Source organism: Lynx canadensis, chromosome C1, assembly GCF_007474595.2.
Source record: "Lynx canadensis isolate LIC74 chromosome C1, mLynCan4.pri.v2, whole genome shotgun sequence".
Classification (NCBI taxonomy): Eukaryota; Metazoa; Chordata; class Mammalia; order Carnivora; family Felidae; genus Lynx; species Lynx canadensis.
In genome coordinates this window covers 129,526,958-129,543,372 of record NC_044310.1, presented here as the reverse complement: position 1 = coordinate 129,543,372, position 16,415 = coordinate 129,526,958, and positions in this window count along the sequence as shown.

The window sequence follows — 16,415 nt, the reverse complement described above, 5'->3', positions numbered from 1 at the left end:
AATTATGGGGATAACATAGACATTTATAATTTTTCTTCAGATTTAACACTTATAATTTTCCTCAGATATTCATAAACAAAGCTGATTTTGGTTATTCAGAGAATAGACAAAGAACACATCTTCACAAGACTACAGAAGTCTTATGAGGGGAGTAAACCTGAGACTAAGTGGAAGAAAAAGAGAAATTATGTAAGGAAACACATACAGAATAAACTAAACAGTAAAGTATCAGGATATAAGGATGAACACAACAACAAATATAACCCAGAGGAAACTAATGGAAACTTTTTAAATGATTAAAAAAAAAAAGTCCTCTCATCGTCATCACTACTGGGCCTCAGGAAAAAGCAGTGACACTTTGCTTCCATTTTATTCTCATGCTGACTTCTTCATAGAGAAGATAGAACCAGGATGTCCTTTAGTTTCCTATCACCAAACACAGAAACCTACCATCATCTACTCTGATCCTATCATCCTTTCCTCTTGTTCAATTGAGCAGAACAACTATCTACCTTTTCTTCTATTTAGGCCACTTACTTTGTTGATTATCATCCCAATGTGTGTAGTTGAAAATCTTACCTTGTCCATTAGCCTGTTTCTTCTATACTCATGTTTTTCCTCTCCACCGGGATATTCCCACTAGCTTTACAATTGTTTTAGTTATCAGATTAGTACATGTACATAATATAAAAAGGCAAATAGTAAAATTAAGCCTGTTAGGAGAAAGAGCAGTCCCCTACTTTACTGCCACTCCAACTTCCCAGAGTCAAACTCCGACAACTGTGAAATCTTCCATTTGGAACTATCTTCCCCTTTCCAAACTCCAAACTTGCTATTATGGCTATTTATTATTTTTTTACTTAATTTTTAACTTTTTAGTTTCAGACATTTTTAATTTCCCACTAAGAAATATTAAGAGCATAAAATCACAATTCATGGTTATGGCAATGTTCACTGTTTACATCATCGTGTTGGTATAAAAATATCATTCTCAGGTGAGCCACACAGTATGCTCAGGTTCATTCCCTATATAGAACTGTTTTGGTTCTCAGGCATTAACAAATATTTTTTTTGTACATTTGCTTACTTTTCAGATAATCAATCATTAACTTATCCAAAACTCTCTCCAGAGCTCTCTGAATAAATGCAACTAATAGATGGGAAAGAGAGATCTATGGGTTATTCCACCAGAATAGTAAAGACCATTGAAATAGTAGAAAATGTTTTTTCATTTTTCTTTTCTTAATTTCTTTAAAAGCACTACTGACTTTTAGAATAACTGTAACATGATATTGTAGGGTTTGTAGTATATACAGAAGTAAAGCATATGACAAAAGTGGTGCAAAGGAGAAGGCGGTGATAAATGAGACAGTAGTATATGTTTTATAGTTTACATGAAGTGATGAAATATTAATTGCAAGTAGACTGTAATAAGGACACATATTGTAATTAATGTCTGAGCAACTAACAAAAATGCAAAAAAAGGATAGATTAAAAAGTAAACAGAAGAAATAAAATAGAATATTAAAAACATTTTAAAAAACACAAAAAGAGCAGGAAAGAAGCAACAGAGGAACAGAAAACAAGGCAAAGTTCAAACATATCAGTAATTAGATAATTCGTGTAACATATTTATAAAAGGCAGAACTTATTGGACTAGATAAAAAAGTAAGACACAACTATATGTTGTCTACAAGAGACTCACTTTAGATATAAAAACACAAATAGGTTGAAATTGAAAGAGTGGCAATATATATACCATGCTAATGTAAGCTTTAAAAAGCTGATGTAGCTATATTAATATGACTAAAGTAGACTTCAAGACAGCATTCTGAGAGATAAAGAGGACTATTTTATTATGATTAAAAGATCAAGTCATTAGAAAAACATAAACATCCTAAGTATGTGTATGTCTAATAAGAAGAGCTTCAAATACAAGAAGTAAACGTTGACAGGACTCAAAGGAGAAATGAAGAAATCCACAATTACAGTTGGTGAGAACATTTACTAGGCTACTGCTACCTCTAGGATGCTGCATTAATCTTACACATATGATTTCATTTACTTTTTGCAATTTCCTAAGGTTACCTGGTTTATAGTAGCTTAAAAGAAAATAGTTTTCAGTAGTTACTTTAATTCACGTATCATGGGAATGATCAGTTCCTAGGAAGTTTGAAATCATTTCCATATAAAGTCAACCTAATTCCAAACCTTTTGTGGAGGTAATATTTCCATTTTTAACTTGATCTAGTCAATTTGAGTTAGTCTTATTAGAATTCTCTCACTTGGATTTCTATCGCCAAGAAAAGACACACAGAGACACTACACATAAACAAGAAGCACTACCCTTCAGCTCTACTGAATTTCAGTAAAATCATCATCCCCTCTTATCCCTGAGCCTTCACACTTGTTCCTTTATAAAAATGCTCTTCCTCCTCTATGCTGGGCTAACAAATGTGGACTGTGAGATGTGCTACACAACACCTTTATTTCCCATTGCACAAGGCTTATTTTTTATTTTAAACTACTTAAAAAATTTTTTTTAATTTACTTTGAGAGACAGAGTGAGTGGGGGAGGAGCAGAGAGAGAGGGAGAGAGAATCCCAAGCGCAGAGCCTGATGCGGGGTTCAATCCCAAGAACCATGAGATCATGCCTGAGCCGAGATCAAGAGTTGGACGCTTAACAGACTGAGCCACCCAGATGCCCGAAGGTTTTTATTTTATGATTGATTTCATCAAACTCAATCAGAAAAGAGCATTTCTCTCTCATTACATTCCCAGCTAGCACAATCTGATGAATGAGATCATTGCTGAATAAGTTTTTCTTACAGTAGGTGTGTTTAACCTATTCCATTTGTCATACTAGTTCTACTACATCTTTGTAATGTTATCTTTGCCTTCTAATTTGTTTGGTGTCCTAATTGACTTTGCCACACACACAATGTCTTGTTTGTGCTTTGGAGGATGGATACATATATATATATATATATATATATATATATATAGAGAGAGAGAGAGAGAGAGAGAGAGAGAGAGAGAGAGAGTCTATTTTAAATTCTACCAGTGGATATAAAGCTTCTTTATTAAAAAAAAAAAATCCTTGAATGTTTAGAACTCAATATTTAAAAATCAGTAAGAAAACATTTTTACTTCCCATTTATGCAAGAGGAAGAATTTTAGACTTTTATTTCCCAATCCCAGTTCTCCATTTTCTTCCTGTCTGGTTTCCTTTTTATTTATAATAGATGACCACTTTTACATATGTATTTATAACATTTATATTTTTACACTTTATATAGTTTATACTTCTAAACCAGCCAGGGTTCATCAGCAAAGCAAGATGATCCCTCTGCAGGGAGGCTAAGAGCTATCACCCTGAAGGACAGGAAGTGGGGGGGGGGGCAGGCGGGATCGGGAGTGCAGCAGGTTGGGGTGAGGGGGTTGTGGTCAACTTTTAGATGTGCAAATGTTACAATAAGTTAGACTTCCTTATAATAGTTTAATACTCACTGCCAGTCCTTTTAAGCCTCAACTTCCTAAGCTTGAATTAATTTTTATCAATATTCAGCATTGCCTATGCTTTGGGTACTATGTTAATATACTACTTCTATATAATTTAAATGTTAACTTCAGAAATGAATCACTATAAAGCTAAGAGTTACTGAGTAAAACATTTTTTCATGTAAACTATTGTCAGAGAAATAGGACTTTAAAGTATTTACTTCTTGGAGGCTCATACTACCCATCTTTCCAATTTACAAGTCACCCAGTGTGCCTAGGTTTGGATAATTGTTCATGAATTCTGCCTGGAACCCATATATTTTCTCATTTCCAAAATGTTTTTTTCTTTTTTAAGATTTTATTTTTAAGTAATCTCTACACTCAGTGTAGGGCTTGAATTTAAAACCCAGAAGTCGAGTTGCATGCTCTACTCGCTAAGCCAGCCAGGAACTCCAAAATTCATCTTTTTTAAAGAAAAAGGATTAATATCTTTAGTCACTGTTTGTCTTCCAATTATTTCCTTGGTAATATCAATTGTGCAGCAAATATTTGTTCTCCTCATCCTCTGTAAAGTCATGGTCTCCAATCGCAATTGGGCCATCCATATTTTTTAACCTTATCAGTTATTCCAAAACTCCTCTAGTCTCCTCAAACCTTTGAATTCAGCAAACGATAGCACAGAAGTCAAATCCAGCCCACTGCCTACTTTTGTAAATAGTTCTAATGGAACACAACCACATTCATTTGTTACATATTGTCTAAAGCAAGGGCTTTCACACTATGGCATAGCTGAATAGGTAAAGTATTTATTACCTAAGTCCTTTAAAAAGAAAGTTTGCTGACCCCTGCTCTAAACCTATCACCTGCCCCTTTTACTGTGAATTCCTGACTTCACAAGGAATAAAATACATAAAATAAGTATATCAACTTTCAGATCAAACCAAAGTCTAAATCTGACTCTGTATCCATACATGTGTCCCTTGCACATGTTAGGGGCAATCTTCCTGTCAGGCATCTGATTTCCATTTCTCTTCTCTTCTGATTAGAACCTCAGTAATCCCATCTGTTTTCTACTTTCTAACTCCTTATCATCATTGTAATATACTGATACTTCTTTTACCATAAAAGAGAACAAAATAAGGAACTGATTCTAAACTCCATCCCATAACGTCCCATGTTCTATACTTGGAACATCCATTTTCTCACTCCAATCCTACTTCTTTCCCCATTTCTGACTCTGGTCGTGTCCGCTTTCAAATACATATGGAATTCATATTTTAGCTTCCTATTTGCTCAGCATGACACTGTCTTGAAACATTCTTTTTTCCAACTTCTGGGATGGACCACTCTTTGTTTATCTCTGTGACTATTCATCCTCTTTTGTAAGCTGCTCTTTCTCTATCCTTGTTTCTGCCCTGTCCTGTCTTCTCATTACTAGCCTGCACACACCTATTGTCTTCTGTATTGAGGATTCCTGACTTTATACCCAGATCACTCTCCCGTTTAAGATTCACATACCCAACCAGAATGTCCCATAGGAACCTTAGGCTCAACAGGCTCCAAATTGAAATAATTGCTTTTTCTCTCAAAGCTTCTGCTACTCTTGTGATTACTAGGAGTCACCTGTCTCTTCCTTTTACCATACGCAATTTATTTCCAACCCCTTGCAGTATTTCATCATAAATCTCTCCCTTTTGCTCCATCTCCGCGCTCCTAGCCTAGCACAGAGCACTAGCATTCCTCACCTCTTCAGGGTCCCCTTACCTTCTCCTTTAGCCCCATGCAATTCATCTGAAGATTGATGGTGTTGATCGTGACATAACCTCACTTAAAACCCCTCAACACTCAGGAATCTACTCCTGAGATCATTGTTGCACTATATGCTAACTAATTTGGATGTAAATTTTAAAAAATAAAAAAAATCATTAACTTCACCTTCTGGTTTACTCTTCTTTTCCCTTCACTTACACATTAGCACACAGCCATGTTCATCTTCATTCCCATACACGTTCTGTATGAACCTTGGTCAACCTCTGGGACTTCACACAAGTCCCAGTTGGAGGACACTCCCACGAAGCTGCCTAACCTCCACTCAATTTCAATTTAGACATCACTTCCTCAGAAGCTTTCTGGGATCTCCATCCCCGCCTCGTATTAGGTGCCCCTCTTGTACTCCTATCACAATTCACATACTGTGTTATATAATTATGCTTTCCTCAAGAATATAGACTTAGGAGGATATGGACCATTTATACTTTGTTTACGTTATCAAATTCAGTACAGTGCCTGGCACTCCATTTGTTGTTGATAGAATTCTTGTCTTTGTGATCTGGGAGCATTTAGGAGCCTTGTCTTCTACTTATTCAAATTTCTGCTTACATTTCTGGTATTTATCAAGTTTAATGCATCTAATTTTACTAATTTTTTTCAACTGCATGTCATTTTCACTTTTCCTCATTTCTGCCCATTCCATTTTCGTAAACTGCATTATCTTTTTAGCTAAAATTAAGTATACATCTAATAACCTATGACAATAAATCTATTTTAGAGCCAAGTAAATATCACAATTGCCAGGTCACTATTTTTCTGGGGGGGTGGGGGGGGTGTGCTGTATTGTTATTCCTAAATAAGGAAACAATCCTACAATTGTTTGGCTATACCTGAGTCCTTTAAAAAAAATTAAGGATGGAAGGCAAGAGAAGAAGAAATGAAAAGGAACCATTCTTATCAGGAAGGACAAACTTTTTTGCCAATATTCACTGCAGATGCATACAAACCTCTCTGGTACCCCAACAAGTAGCAACAACACATGAAAGATTTTTGCCAATGTGCCTTCTATTTAAAAATAGTGATCTAGGTGGGGAGGAACCAAGATGGCGGAACAGCATGGAAGATTTTTGTGTCTCGCATCCATGAAATACAGCCAGACCAACACTAAACCATCCTACACACCTAGAAAACTGATTGGAGGATTAACACAACACTCTGCACAACGTGAACCACAGAATTCAGCAGGTTCGCGGTGCGGAGAGCTGAACTTGGGGAGCAAGAAACCGCAGAAGGTAGGGAACCGCTTTTGTGGGCGGAGAGAGGACGGAGACTGGGGAGAGGGGGAGAATACGGGAAAAGCACCCCTCCCCAAAAGCAGCTGGAGAGAAAGTGGAAAACTGTAAATAGCCACAGGGACTAAACTAAAAAAGGAGAAAGGAGAAAGGAGAGGGTTTAAATTCCAGTAAGACTGTAAACAAGGGGAACGCAAAGACTGCAACTCGGCAGCTCCATACCTGGTCGTGCTCTGGTGGGAAGGGCGAATCCCCAGGAACAGAGTGGGGGCCGGGAGGTTCTCGGGCCACAAGGGGAAAAGCGGCTCCACTGCTGGAAGGACATTTGGTAGAGACTGTTGAAGCCATCTGGTCCCAGCATACCCTGGAAAGCGGCCATATACACTGGTGCTGGGGGAAGGTCATCAAGGGTGAAGCCCGGTGCCAGATGTGTGTTGTGATTTTCCGTAATCCCTGCAATGCTGCTGCTACACTGTCTCGCGAACTTTATCTGGGGCGGGCTGGCACCTGCCCGCAGTCCCGGGGAACTGGCAACAGCAGGGTCCAGCAAGCATTCCTGGATGCAGCTGACATTTGGCCATTGCTCATTCGGCCATTGCTCGGGGAGACCCTCCTGCAGAGGGGCAGAACAGGTCAAAGCCGCAGTCCTTCGGAAGTAAGGGGCCAGGGAAAACAGCCACATGAGACAAAACTTGAGAGACAGGTACTGCCTGGGGCCTGGTCACGGAGAGTGAAAAAGTGGGGAGTGGACGAGAGCTGAAGACAGAGGTCAGGTGCGCGACTGCTGATCCAGAACAGACTGAGTAGCTGGGTGGAGTCATTTCACCGCTCCCGCACATGCGCATATGCACCTAACTAGCACGGCAACAATCCACCCGAGTAGGCTAGCAGCGCCATCTACTGGACAGCAGAGCTGTTACACTGAGCCCGCCCAACTGGGCCAACTTCGCTTTTTAAGAACACAAGTCTCACCGCCTGCTTAGTTTATGGACAATAAAGCACTACATAGACTTACTTCTAGGGGAAAACGAAGCAATTTTAGTTCTACTTCAATCTGTTAGCAGATTCATCTATTCAACTTTCTTTTTCTTTTACACTTTTTATTGAATACAGAAAGAAAAAATTCATTTTTATTTTCGATTTTTATTAAAAATATTTTTAATTTTTATTACTCTATTTTTACTTGTGTAAATTTTTTCAAATTCTATTTTACTTCCATCATTTTATTTTAGTCTACTACAGTGTATTCACTTTTTCAAATTTTCAAACAATTTCCTTTTTTTCGTTTTCATTTTTCTTTTTCTTGAATGCAGAAAGAGAAAAAACTTCATTTTTAGTTTCAATTCCTATTTCAAGTATTTTCATTTAATTTTTATTACTATATTTTTTGCTTTTATGTAAATTTTTTCAAATTCTATTTTACTTCCATCATTTTATTTTAGGCTACTACAGTTTATTCACTTTTTCAAATTTTCAAATGATTTTTTTCTTTTTTTAATCTTTTTTCCTTTTCCTTTTTTCCTAAATACAGAAAAAGAAAAATTCACTTTTTTTATTACAAATATTTTTCTTTAATTTTTTCTACTAAATTCTTTACTTTTGTGTATATTTTTTCAAATTCTATTTTACCCACATAACCTCATTTCAGTCTACTTCAGTGTATTCATTTTTTCAAATTCTCAAACGATTTTTTTTATCCCCCCCCCTCTTTTTCTCTAATCTGTCAAGCCACTTTCAATACCCAGACCAAAACACACCTAGGATCTAGCATCACTTATTCGACTTTTGTGTGTGGGTGTGTTTTTAATTTTTAATTTTAATATTTTTTAATTTTAGTTTTTTTAATTTCAATTTTTCTACCTCATTAATTCCTTTTCTCCCTTCAAAATGACAAAACGAAGGAATTCACCCCAAAAGAAAGAGCACGAAGAAACGACAGCCAGGGATTTAACCAACACAGATACAAGCAAGATGTCTGAACAAGAATTTAGAATCACGATAATAAGAATACTAGCTAGAGTCAAAAACAGATTAGGATCCCTTTCTGCAGAGATAAAAGAAGTAAAAGCTAGTCAGGATGAAATAAAAAATGCCGTAACTGAGCTGCAATCTCTAACGGATGCCACAGCTGCAAGAATGGCTGAGGCAGAACAGAGAATCAGTGATATAGAGGACAAACGTATAGAGAATAATGAAGCAGAAAAAAAGAGGGAGATTAAGGCAAAAGAGCACGATTTAAGAATTAGAGAAATCAGTGACTCATTAAAAAGGAACAACATCAGAATCATAGGGGTCCCAGAAGAGGAAGAGAGAAAAATAGGGGTAGAAGGGCTTTACGAGCAAATCATAGCAGAAAACCTTCCTAACCTGGGGACAGACACAGACATCAAAATCCAGGAAGCACAGAGGACCCCCATTAAATTCAACAAAAACCGACCATCAACAAGGCATATCATAGTTAAATTCACAAATTACTCAGCCAAGGAAAAAATCATGAAAGCAGCAAGGGAGAAAAAGTCCCTAACCTACAGGGGAAGACAGATCAGGCGGATCAGACAGATCAGCAGACCTATCCACAAAAACTTGGCAGGCCAGAAAGGAGTGGCAGGATATATTCGTGTGCTGAATCAGAAAAATATGCAGCCAAGAATTATTTATCCAGCAAGGCTGTCATTCAAAATAGGAGAGACAGGGGCACCTGGGTGGCTCAGTTGGTTAAACGTCTGACTTCAGCTCAGGTCATGATCTCACACTGTGCATTCGAGCCCCACGTCAGGCTCTGTGCTGACAGCTCAGAGCCTGGAGCCTGCTTCAGATTCTGTGTCTCCCCCTCTCTCTGCCCCTCCCCTGCTCATGCTGTCTCAAAAATAAAAAAAATAATAATAAAATAAAAAAACAAAACATTATGAAGGAGAGATAAAAAGTTTCCCAGACAAACAAAAATTAAGGAGTTTGTGACCACTAAACCAGCCCTGCAAGACATTTTAAGGGGGACACTTTGAGGGGAGAAAAGATGAAAACAAATATATATAAATAAATAAATACCAAAAGCAACAAAGGTTAGAAAAGACCAGAGAACACCACCAGAAACGCCAACTCTACAAGCATCATAATGGCAATAAATTAATATCTTTCAGTACTCACTCTAAGCATCAATGGACTCAATGCTCCAATCAAAAGACATAGGGTAACAGAATGGATAAGAAAACAAGATCCATCTATAATGCTGTTTACAAGAGACCCACTTTAGACCTAAAGACACCTTGAGATTGAAAGTAAGGGGATGGAGAACCATCTATCATGCTAATGGTCAACAAAAGAAAGCCAGAGTAGCCATATTTATATCAGACAATCTAGACTTTAAAATAAAGACTGTATCAAGAAATGAAGAAGGGCATTATATCATAATCAAGGGGTCTATCCACCAAGAAGACCTAACAATTGTAAACATTTATGCGCCAAATGTGAGAGCACCCACATATATACATCAATTAATCACAAACATAAAGAAACTCATGATAGTAATACCATAATAGTAGGAGACTTCAACATCCTACTCACAGCAATGGATAGATCATCTAATCAAAAAATCAACAAGAAAACAAAGGCTTTGGATGACACACTGGACCAGATGGACTTAATAGATATATTCAGAACATTTCGTACTAAAGCAGCAGAATATACAATCTTCTCCAGTGCACATGGAACGTTCTCCAGAATAGAACATATACTGGGCCACAAATCAGCCCTCAGCAAGTACAAAAAGATCAAGATCATACCATGCATATTTTCAGACCACAACGCTATGCAAGTCGAAACCAACCACAAGAAAAAATTTGGAAAGGTAACAAATACTTGGGAGACTGAAGAACAACCTACTAAAGAATGAATGGGCTAACCAAGCAGTTAAAGAGGAAATTAAAAAGTTCATGGAAGCCAATGAAAATGATTAACACCACAACCCAAAACCTCTGGGACACAGCAAAGGCAATCATAAGAGGAAAGTATATAGCAAGCCAGGCCTTCCTAAAGAAGGAAGAAAGATTTCAGATACACAACCTAACCTTACACCTTAAAGAGCTGGAAAAAGAAGAGCAAATAAAACCCCAAACCAGCAGAAGACAGGAAATAATAAAGATTAGAGCAGAAATTAATGCTATCAAAACCAAAAAAAAAAAAAGAACCCAGTAGAACAGATCAATGAAACCAGAAGCTGGTTCTTTGATAGAATTAACAAAATTGATAAACCACTAGCCAGTTTGATCAGAAAGGAAAAGGAAAGGACCCAAATAAAATCAAGAATGAAACAGGAGAGATCACAACCAACACAGCAGATATAAAAATAGTAAGAGAATATCATGAGCAATTATAAGCCAATAAAATGGGTAATCTGGAAGAAATGGACAAATTCCTAGAAACATATACTACCAAAACTGAAACAGGAAGAAATAGAAAATTTGAACAGACCCATAACCAGTAAGGAAATCGAATTAGCAATCAAAAATCTCCCCAACAACAAGAGTCCAGGGCCAGATGGCTTTCCAGGGGAATTCTACCAAACTTTGTTAACAAGAAAGAGTTAACACCTATTCTCTTGAAACTGTTCCAAAAAATAGAAATGGAAGAAAAACTTCCAAACTCTTCCTATGAAGTCAGTATTACCTTCATTCCAAAACCAGACAGAAACCACACTAAAAAGAACTACAGACCAATTTCCCTGATGAACATGGATGCAAAAGTCCTCAACAAGATATTAGCCAACCGGATCCAACAATACATTAAAAAAATTATTCACCACGACCAAGTGGGATTTATACCTGGGATGCAGGACTGGTTCAATATCCGCAAAACAATTAACGTGATTCATCACACCAATAAAAGAACAAGAACCATATGATCCTCTCAATAGATGCAGAGAAAGCATTTGACAAAACATAGCATCCTTTCTTGATAAAAACCCTCAAGAAAGTAGGGAGAGAAGGAGCATACCTCGAGATCATAAAAGTCATATATGAACAGCCCAATGCTAATATCATCCTCAATGGGGAAAAACTGAGAGCTTTCCACGTAAGGTCAGGAACAAGACAGGGATGTCCACTCTCACCACTGTTTTTCAACATAGTATTGGAAGTCTTAGCCTCTGCAATCAGACAACACAAAGAAATAAAAGGCATCCAAACTGGCCAGGAGGAGGTCAAACTTTCACTCTTAGCAGATGACATGAAACTCTATATGGAAAACCCAAAAGATTCCACCAAAAAACTGCTAGAACTAATCCATGAATTCAGCAAAGGTGCAGGATATAAAATCAATGCACAGAAATCGGTTGCATTCCTATACACCAACAATGAAGCGACAGAAAGAGAAATCAAGGAATTGATCCCATTTACAGTTGTACCAAAACCCATAAAATACCTAGGAATAAATCTAACCAAAGAGGTGAAAAATCTATACACTGAAAACTATAGAAAGCTTATGAAAGAAACTGAAGACACAAAAAAGTGGAAAAAGATTCCATGCTCCTGGATAGGAAGAACAAATATTGTTAAAATGTCAATACCACCCAAAGCAATCTACATATTCAATGCAATCCCTATCAAAGTAACACCAGCATTCTTCACAGAGCTAGAACAAATAATCCTAAAATTTATATGGAACCAGAAAAGACCTTGAATAGCCAAAGCAATCTTGAAAAAGAAAACCAAAGCAGGAGGCATCACAATCCCAGACTTCAAGCTATACTACAAAGCTGTAATCATCAAGACAGTATGGTACTGGCACAAGAACAGTCACTCAGATCAATGGAACAGAACAGAGAACCCAGAAATGAACCCACAAACGTATGGCCAACTAGTCTTTGATAAGCGGTGCTGGGAAAACTGGACAACATGCAGAATGAACCTGGACCACTTTCTGACACCATACACAAAAATAAACTCAACATGGATGAAAGACCTAAATGTAAGACAGGAAGCCATCAAAATCCTTGAGACGAAAGCAGGCAAAAACCTCTTTGATCTTGGCTGCAGCAACTTCTTATTCAACACGTCTCCGGAGGCAAGGGAAACAAAAGCAAAAATGAACTACTGGGACCTCATCAAAATAAAAAGCTTCTGCACAGTGATGGAAACAATCAGCAAAACTAAAAGGCAACCAATGGGATGGGAGAAGATATTTGCAACTGACATATCAGATAAAGGGTTAGTATCCAAAATCTATAAAGAACTTATCAAACTCAACACCAAAAGACAAATAATCCAGTGAAGAAATGGGCAAAAGACATGAATAGACACTTCTCCAAAGAAGACATCCAGATGGCCAACTGACACATGAAAAAATGCTCAACATCACTCATCATCCAGGAAATACATATCAAAACCACAGTGAGGTACCACCTAACACCTGTCAGAATGGCTAACCTTAACAATTTAGGCAACAACAGATGTTGGTGAGGATGCAGAGAAAGAGGATCTCTGTTGCATCACAGATGGCAATGCAAGCTGGTGTAGCCACTCTGTGAAACAGTATGGAAGTTCCTCAAAAAATTAAAAATAGAACTACCCTACGACCCAGCAATTGCACTAGTAGGCATTTATCCATAGGATACAGGTGTGTTGTTTCGAAGGGACACATGCACCCCCATGTTGAGAGCAGCACTATCAACAATAGCCCAAGTATGGAAAGAGCCCAAGTGTCCATCGATGGATGAATGGATAAAGAAGATGTGACATATATATATATATATATATATACACACACACACACACACACACACACATACATACACACACAATGGAGTATTACTCAGCAATCAAAAAAAAAATGAAATCTTGCCATTTGCAACTACATGGATGGAATTGGAGGGTATTATGCTAAGTGAAATTAGAGAAAGACAAAAATCATATGACTTCACTCACATGAAGACTTTTAAGAGACAAAACAGATGAACATAAGGGAAGGGAAACAAAAATAATATAAAAACAGGGAGGGGGACAAAACAGAAGAGACTCATAAATATGGAGAACTGAGGGTTACTCGAGGGGTGTGGGAAGGGGGATGGGCTAAATGGGTAAGGGGCACTAAGGAATCTACTCCTGAAATTGTTGCACTATATGCTAATTTGGATGTAAATTTTAAAAAATAAAAAATAAAATTAAAAAAAAGTAGTGATCGAAAACCAATGCCACTCTTGGCATTCTCTTGGAAAGAAATGATTCTTGAGTGGTAGAACTGAGGAATACTATATCCCAATGTTCTAAAAAAATCTGTTTTTTCAGGGTGCTGGCTACTGTAAAGTAGAAGGGGAATGGTTATAACACAATCCACTTAAAGTTTAGAATATGACCACAATTTGTCCTATTTTACTTTAATTGCATAGACAATATTCTTAAGTGTTTCAATCCTTCCTTTATTCTTCTAAGGAAAATTCAGTGTGTGTGTACATGAGTATGTATGTGTATGAGAGATTTTTCACTGCATTCGTACTGTCACTTTGGCCATAATTTTTAAGCACTAATTGTGTTACTCAGTTAGGCCAGGAATGCATTGCCCCAATTCTGGTCTTTTTGATGGAAGCAAATAATTAAGTTGTCAGTTAAAAGTAAGAAGGGATAGAAGGACCAGGGAAAGGGGATCTTTACTTACTACATTAAAGTTATATGACATAAAGTCTTTCAATATTGATGGCAATACATACGTCAAAGCAGATATAGGCATAGTATCTCACAGTTAAAGAATAAGTCTTTAGTAGGTTCCAAAAAATACTAGCTTTCCTATGGAGGAAAGACAATTAGTGTGCATAATTTAAAGTTACCATATCAAACACATGGCCCTTTTGCAAAGCATCATAGCAATCTGAAAAAGAAAAGTTCATATATTGAAATAAACACAAAATAAACCAATTAATTCTGAATAAGTAGTAACAACTTTATTTTAACTCAACGTGCTGAAATGCAAAAAATATTTTCAGCAACAAGATACAAAAAGTATGTATCTTATCATTAACATCAGCTGATTAAAAATGAGGCTGAAAAGTTCAATATAAGTCTTTACACATTTGAATCTTGAAAATCAATTTTCCCCAGAATTAATTTTTAAATAATTTTAGCATAATTTTATTTTCAAAAATGGGACTCACTTAAGTTATATCTTCATTCTAAAAAACTGGATGTGAAATTAGCTGGGTTACAGTATACAACAATAAACTCTAACAGAAAAATATTTAAATATAAGAATTCCTTTTCAAACATAAAGTCCACATACTGCAAACAGAAGACACGGTGTGGTGATTTCATTCCTAGTGAAGAGGAAGTCTTGCATATGTTAGGCACTCAATATTTGTTCACCTGGACCTAAAATTGACATCATTCCATGAACACTTAAATAAAGTAGAGCTCATAATCTGTATAAAAGAGGTTTGCACAATACTCTTCTATATGCTGAAAGTGCTGTCTTTATAATCTGAAGACACTCACCCACCCACGTTATTTTGCAAGAATACACTGAATTTTATCCATCAAAGAGCATGAAGGTCCAAGTCAGAATAATTCACCTTTTCATATATACATGGTTATGAAGAAAGCTTTGTTGAGGTGGATTTTAACAAAACAACTTACTGAAGTCTCTAGTAACATTGGGTAGCATATATGACCCATATTTTAATAAAAATTTTACTTGGGTTTTAAATTTATGCACAAGATTTAAATGGATAAATAAATTAGTATAACATTTTTGGCAATTTAAATTCTAACTTAGGTCTAGTTTAAAAATAAGCTAATAATGCTCATGGTTACTTTTTAAGAGTTCTTTGCGAATATTTTAAAACTGAACTTTAAAACTGATGTCCTAAAAAGGCACTGTTTTCATATTTCATCATGCAGTAAAGGTCACATTTTTGAAAATTATAATTTCTTGTCCATCAACTGTCCCCCCAAATAAAGCACATTTAATGAAATATTTCAACTAACCTGAATTTGCAACATTTAACTGAGTCCTATTTTCAGAAATTCACTCTTCTGAACATACCACACACAAGTCTAAGCAAATACAAGTATATGTACACACACACACACAAACACACGCACACACACGCCCAAATGACATAATACATGCATGGTTCTCCAATTACTATTTCAAGACAATGACACATGAGTATTCAAGGAGGTAACAATGGCAAGCCATAACATTATGGCACCTTCATATTTGTGCTCTAAATACCAATATACGTTAAAATTTAAAAACAAAAAAGGCACAAATATAGTGTTTCTGTATCTCAAGCTGAAGAACAGTTTTCTAATGGTTACTGTGATAACATAACATTTAAAACCAGTCACTTCTTTTTTAAGGAAAAGTTCTGTTTAGGTGACAAAAGGAAAACAAGAGCAGGCTGATAAAAGGCAAAGCTGCTCAGGACAGTCTGTGCCTACTGAACACAGTAGTGTGTAGTTTCAAAACGAGAAAATAAAAAGGCTATTAGAGCACTTTTGTCAGAATACATTAAGTTTTTTTTTCATTGCCTCAAGAACCCACAATACCAAAGAAAACCCAACAAAAAACAAACAAAAACCAAAAACAAAAAACCAAAAAAAAAAAAAACAAAAAAACAAAAAACCCCAAAAAACCCCAACCCATAATAAATAAAAAAATAAATCAACTATGATAGGATTCTGTTAGTATAATGGTAGGCATTATATTATCTGAAACGTGGACATTTCTAGAGACATGGATATTCTCACAGCACAGTGTTTGACGTTTTTGGTACAAAATGTACTACCAAACTACAAACAAAAAACAAAAAAAACCCTTTATAATAAAACCCTTAGGATTTGCAATAAACACTAAATTAAGTAGGT